Source organism: Vulpes vulpes, chromosome 4 (assembly GCF_048418805.1).
Source record: "Vulpes vulpes isolate BD-2025 chromosome 4, VulVul3, whole genome shotgun sequence".
NCBI classification, from domain to species: Eukaryota; Metazoa; Chordata; class Mammalia; order Carnivora; family Canidae; genus Vulpes; species Vulpes vulpes.
This window is the reverse complement of record NC_132783.1, coordinates 75,878,095-75,885,847: the sequence shown is the minus strand read 5'-3', so window position 1 is coordinate 75,885,847 and position 7,753 is coordinate 75,878,095.

The window sequence follows — 7,753 nt, the reverse complement described above, 5'->3', positions numbered from 1 at the left end:
AATATCATGTTTAGAAAACTATACAAAAAAATCTACAAAAAAGCAGTAAGAAATAAGTGAGTTTAGCAATGTGAGAGGACACAAGAGTAATATATGAAAATCTATTTTTTCCTATATACTGAAAATAAACAATTAGAAATCAAAGTGTGGAAAATGTTACCGTTTATAATAAGAAAAAAAATTATCATATAAGTAAAAATAAATCTTATAAAACATACAAGACCTATACACTGAAAATTATAATACATTTCTAAGGGAAACTAAAGAAGACATAGAGAAACATAATGCTACAATGTCTTAATAGATCAGAATATTTAATATTGTTTAGACATCAGTTCTCTACATACTGATCTATAGATACAATTAAATCCAGGCCACCATTCCAGTAGGGTTTTTCCCCCTAGAAAATGAGTAGCTAATTCTAAAATTCACATGCGAATGTAGAGGACCCATAACCATGGGAATACAAGCATAAATGATAAAACAAAGTTTAAAGGCTTAAGCTACTCAATTTCAAGACTTATTATAAATCTACAATAATCAAGCAAACATGATAGTGATAAAAAGATGGAGAAAAAACAATTGAATCAGAATAGAATGCCCAGAAATAGACCCACACATATATAGTCAAATGATCTTTGTTAGAGGTACCAAGGTAATTAACAGGAGAGGAGATTATTTTTTCAATATATGGTACTAGAAGAGTTGGCTATCCACATACAAAGATATAAACTTCAACCCATATCTTATACCAAATGCAAAAGTAAATTTAAAATCAATCATTGACTTACAGTTAATACCCAAAACTATAACATTTCTATAAAGAAAAGATAAAGGGCACTTGGATGGCTCTGTCAGTTAAGCATCTGTCTTTGGCTCAGGTTATGATCTCAGGGTTCTGGGTCCAACCCCCCTTTGGGTTCCCTGCTCAATGAGGAACCTGCTTCTCCCTCTCTCTCTGCCCCTTGCTTTTGCACTCTCTCTCTCTCAAATAAATTAAAAAAAATCTTTTTTAAAAGAGAGAGAAAGAAAATACACAGATTTGAAGAAAATATTTTCAACTCATGTATCTGCCAAATTACTTTTTTCCAAAAATACATAACAATCTGTAAAACCCAATAAGATAATGAACAAAATAATAAACTGAATAAACTATACTTTATCAAAAGAAAAAAAAGTAAGAGAAACAATAAGCCCATGAAAAGGTGTTAAACGTTATTAGTCTCTAGGGAAATGCACATCCAAGAAACAGTGAAATACAACTACCTATCTATTAAATTGGCTAGATTTAAAAAGATTGTTCATACTACATTTTTTGAGAATATGGAAAAGCAGGCAATCTCATACACTAATGGTGGAAATGTAAAATGGTAAACCTCTTTGAAAAACAATTTGGCACTTTCTTAAAAAGCTAAACACCCACCAAATGACTCCAACATATGTGTGTCTGTGTATCTCTATCCAAGAAAATGACAACACAAAGATATGAAAGATATGTATACAAATATTCAGAGCAGATTTATTTACACTAGCCAAAAACTGGAAACTACCCAAATTTCCAACAACAGATGAATGTATAAACAAATTTTGGCATTTCTATACAACTGAAGCAAATTTTGGTGTTTCCATATGTTTCCATACAACATATAATTAATATGCCAATTTACATAATAATAAAGAGAAAGGACTATTTATACACATAATAACATGGATAAATCTTAAAATAATTTTGCTGATTGAAAGAGGCTAGATCCAAGAAATAAAAATCGTGTATATTTTTGAATGTATATATATCTCTATAAAGCACAAGCTAATCTCTAGTGATAAAATTAATCAGTAGGTGTACACAGGGGTAGAGAGGCAGAGAAGGGCACAAGATAGGAAAAAATAGAGTATAAGGAAAACTTTGAAGTGATAGATATGTTTATCTCGATTGTGGTGATGGCAATGGTTTTACTCCCAGATGCATAAATTAAAACTTAAAAATTTTCATACTTTAAAAATGCAAATTTTAGCATATGTTAATTATATGTCAGTAAAGCTGTTCTTAAAGTAGAAATAGAGATGGAGAACTGAAAGACATTCCACTGAGATATGTAGAGGTTCTTCCATGTGCTGCAGCCCCCCAACAGCAAGAGGAAAGAGGACAATAGAGTTGAAGGAAATCCATTAAAGGCATCCAGAGAATTCAACTTTAGGATGTCCAGGGCAGGTAAGAGGTATTAGAGAAACTCAATGAAAAAAATCCAGGCTTTTTGCCATAAAATGTTGGGGTCAGGGTAAGTAAGCCAAGAAAAACCTTTGTTAGCCAAGAAAAACTCAAGATTTTTATAGACTACAGGACCACTACTTGCTCAATGTAGGAGTAGCAGTAGTGCAAAAAAGACTCCTGAAATACAGAAAGTAGGGAACATGATGGGAGGGCAAAAAGAACATCTCAAAAATAAGAAACCTGGCAGGTGGGCTACCATAAATGGAGCAATATCCCATAGTTTCAGAAATCTTCACTTTCTCTCTGAATCACAAACAGATCCTTGGAGTCTCAGGATTGTTCAAAACTTAAAGCTTATGTATGGGAAAATCTTAATGTTAGTTTCAAGACATTTGAAGCCAATGTTGAATCAAACTAAAACTTCAAAAGAATGGCTAAACTATAATCTTTTTCTAGACCTCAGACTAGCAGCCTGATTTACAAAAGGAGTGCATTTCTTTCTGGAGGTAAATATAATTAGTTTCAGTGTCTTTTGTTATTTACTTTTTATTGTAGTGAATACAGATCTGAGAGCTGTAGTATAAAATCCAATAATTTAACAACATATTTTTAACTAAAATACCATAAAAAAGAGAGAATGTGAAAGAAGTATTTGAAAAGATAATATCTATCAATGTTTAAGTATTGATACTTGATAACAATTCAAAAATCTCAGAAAATCTCAATCAAGCAGATAAAACACACACACACACACACACACACACACACGCACTCATGCACACATTTAGGCATGTCACAATGAAAACACCAAAAAACAAAGATAAAATATATAACTTAAAAGAGCACTCTTTCCACTCTTTCTACAGGGAAAAATTAGTATGAATAATGTCTTTTAGTCCATAATAAGGGAAGCAAGAAGATGAAACAGTGGAAATACATTTTCAAGGTGCTAGAAGACAGAAAATGTGAATCTAAACTTTTACATCTCCTGAAAATATCATTCAAAAGTATATCTCAGATTGACAAAACTGATAGAATTCACATTCAGTAGACTTGTACTAAAAAATGCTTTAAAAAATTTGTCTGAAGATAGTACCTGATGAAATTCCAGTTGTGTAAAAAGAAATAGGGAAAGAGAGTAAATGAAATTATACTGCTATAAGGTTATAAACTGCTTATGTATTAATATATTATTATTTAATGGTAGATTGCTTTAATTTAGATACAAGCCAACACCTAAATACACACACAGAAACACACACACACACAAGAACATATACACATGAAGTATTTTTAAAAGACAATACAGAAGAAAAATCAGTATATGATAATATTTAAACCATTCAAGAAAATGCAAAATAAAAAAAAGAACAAAACAAAAATAAAAATATAATTGATAGCAAGTTGGGACACTTGAAAGCAACATATCAATTACACTAAATGTGAACGGAATAAACATTCCAATTAAAAGTTCAAGACTATCACATTGGATTTAAAAGTTTATTTTAAAATTAAGAATACTTTGAATTTAGACGTTGACAGGTTTAAAAATTGAAGACAGAAAAACATAGAAGATGAAACTATTAAGTAGAAGAAAATTAGCTTTCCTACGTTAATACAAGAGAAAATAGACTTCAAAATAAAATTAGACACAGAGAAGATCATTTATAATAGTAGAAAGATAAATCCATCAAGTACACATCAAAGGCTCAATGTATATGTGCCTAACAGAACTTCAAAATATATGAACCAAAAATTGGTAGAACTAAAGGGAAAAGAAGACAGTTGCGCATTGGTAGTTAGAAACTTTAGTACATATATTTCAGTAATTGCTAGAACATATGCCAAAAAGAATCAATAAGAAATAAAAAAAAAATGAACAATACTATTATTAACTGGAACTAATTATATTTTTAAAGTAGGAATTCATTTTATTTTTTTTCTTCTTTGGATGTTTTAATTGAAATTCTAGTTAGTTTACTTACAGTGTAATATTAGTTTCAGACGTACAATATGGTGATGCAACACATCAATAGAGCATCCTGTGCTCAACACAAGTGCAGTCCTTAATCTTCATCACCTATTTAACCCATGACCCTACCCACCATTCCTCTGGTAAACATCAATTTGTTCTTCTTTTCATTTGTCTGATTTTTTTCTCTTTCAAGTTTTTTATTTAAATTCTATTTGGTTACTTGGTTAACATATAGTGTAATATTGGTTTCAGGAGTAGAACTTAGTGATTCATTACTTAGCATGACACCCAGTGCTCATCACAAGTACTTTCCTTATATCCATTTAGCATATTTTTTACCCACCTCCCCTCCAGCAACCCTCAGTTTCTTCTCTATGTAGTTAAGAGTCTCTAATGGTTTGCTTCCCTCTGTTTCTTTTTCCCTCCACTTATGTTCATCTGTTTTGTTTCTGAAATTCCACATATGAGTGAAATCATATAATTGTCTTTCTCTGTCTTTTATAGATCACTATACACAACAAACTCCACAGTGCATACTGCTTTCAATTACTCATGAACATTTACCAAGGCAAACTATATATTCATCTATTTTTTAAAAGGGTCAATAATTATCAAGATATTGAAATCATACAGTATCTATTCTCTAATTACATCTGTATTAACTTAGATATCAGGGTGCACCTGGGTGGCTCAATTAAGTGTTTGCCTTCAACTCAGGTCATGATCCCAGGGTCTTGGGATTGAGTTCCCTGCTGAGCAGGGAGGCTGCTTCTCCCTGTTTCCCTGCTTCTCCCTTTCCTTAAACTCTCTTATCATTATCACTGTCGCTATATTTCTCTCTCAAATAAATAAATAAAATAAGAAATTAGAATTCAATAATAATAAGATATCTAGACAAAACCAAATATTAGGAAATTAGGAATTAAACAATTGCCCTCTAATAACTTATGGATAAAATAATAATACATATTTTTTAAAATATTTTAATTGAATAATTATAAAATGAATTATAAAATTCATGGAATATAGCTAATGTACTCAGAGGAAAATATATATCTTTAAAATACTTATACATTTTAAAATTAGAAAAGAGTAAAAATTAAGTATTTACTATCTTTGTTTCTACTTCAAGAAACTAGAGAAGTAAATTAAAACCAAAGTAAGACAAGTGAAATAGTGGAAATGAATTATTTAATCAACAAAATAGACAAATAATGGAGAAAAGTCAATGAAATCAATAATAGTGATTTGATAAAATAAAATTCATAAACTTTTAGCTAAATTAAGGTAAAAAAAAAGAAAAGAAACAAATCACTCAAAAATAAAATACAGTAACTCACTACAAATTCTACAGGCTCTACAATGTCAATAAAGTACTCTTATGCAAACAAGTTTTAGAAAAAACTCAAAAAACACTAATCAAAAAAGAGAAATAGGAGGCACTTACGTTGCTCAGTCAGTTGAGCATCTGATTCTTAATTTCGGTTCACATCATGATCTCAGGGTCCTGGGATTGAGTGCTGGGGCTTTGAGCATGGGGCTCCATGCTCAGTAGGGAGTCCATTTAAAGATCTTTCTCCCTGTACCTCTGGCCCTCCCTCCACTTGCACACAAGCACTTTTTCTCTCTCAAATAAGTAAATTTTTAAAAAATTTTTTAAAGAAAAAAGTACATAAATTAAACTGCATTTAAAAAATCTGCTTATCAATAAGCACACTAGAAAATGCATAGAAACTACATAATAGGAATTATGTGCGAGAAAGTTATATCTAAAATATATAAATATTTCTATAATTCTACAAATCAACAACAAACAGACTAATCACCAAATAAACAAGGCCACAATAGCCCAAACTTGTTAACAGCCCAAATGTCCATCGACAGGAGAATGAATATAAAGAAAATGTGGTAACACATGTGAACCTCAAAAATATTTACAGCATAGGAAGCAGACCCTAGAGAATACATCCTGTATAGCTCCCTAGTATGAATTCCTAAAATAGGAAAAAAAAAAAAAAGCAAGTAATAGAAATCAGAAAGTGGTTGCTCTGGGTGAGTGGTTAGGAGTATTAACCAGAAAAACCTGTAAGGCAAGTTTTTGAGGAATTAAAAATGTTCCACATCTTGATCTAAATGATGATTGCTCAGGTATCTACAACTGCCTAAGCTTATTTTATAATAATTGTACTCAATTTTTAAAGGAAAATATGAAATGACTAAAAACAACCTCTATGCCTATTAATTAGAGAATGGATAAATTGCTATATAATGATACAATAGAAAACTATACAGAAATCAAAATGCTTGACTTAGAGCTACATGTATGGTGGATTGATTTTAAAAGCTTAAACTGAGTTAAGAAAGAAGAAAGAGAGAGATAGAAAAAGAAAGAAAAAAGAAGAAAAAAAAGAAAGAAAGAAAGAAAGAAAGAAAGAAAGAAAGAAAGAAAGAAAGAAAGAAAGAAAAGGATCAAACAATCTGCAAAGAATGCATAGACTATGACATACTTCCCTAATTGTAAGGTATAAAACATGCCATTCTTGAAACTGCATTCATGTGGGTCATGACCAGAAGGTAAGTAAGGAGAAGAATGTGATTGAGAAGAGATCACAGATTATTACAATGAATCGTTTTTTTTTTTTAAGATTTTATTTATTTATTCATGATTGACAGAGAGACAGAGGCAGAGACACAGGCAGAGAAGAAGCAGGCTCCATGTGGGGAGCCCAACATGGGACTCAATCCCAGGTCTCCAGGATCATGCCCTGGGCCAAAGGCAGGCGCTAAACTGCTGAGCCACCCAGGGATCCCCACAATGAATCTTTAAGGGTAAAAATGTATAATGCCAATATACGCATTAAATTTTAAAATCTGGGTATTTTAAAAATAATGAACTTCATATTTGGAAATTTAGCAATGTAGGGTTTTTAAATTATTGATTTAATTTATGTTTAACAGACTGTTTCTTTCTCTTTTGCCTTATATATTCATTAAAAATATTGCAGGTTACTTTTCTTTGTACTTAATTCACTAAATGTACCTGTCATAAGAAACAATCTGAAACAACTTGTGATCACATGAAAAATTAAGCCTTGGTCTTTTTTTTTAAAGATTTTATTTATTTATTCATAAAAGACAGAGAGAGAGGCAGAGACATAGGCAGAGGGAGAAGCAGGCTCCATGCAGGAAGCCCAATGTGGTACTCGATCCCGGGATCATGCCCTGAGGCAAGGGCAGATGCTCAACTGCTGAGCCACCCAGGCATCTCAAGCTTGGTTTTTTTTGAAGAGGGTGCTTATTTTCTTCCAGAGAGAGCAAGGTCATCATGCAGCATGAGTTTTTCCTATCTCTATAAAGTCAGTAACCACCAATTAATAACCAAACAAGAGAAGTCTATAGAATAGAATATGGCACTCATAATTCTAGGGATATGTAGTCATCCACCCTCACCAGGGACTCCTGAAATGATTCTTCAAGTGGTCATATATCCATAACTGGAGCTCATAATCTAACTGAAGCAATAAACACTAGGACACTCCTGAAAATTTATCTCCTGGTCAATCTGA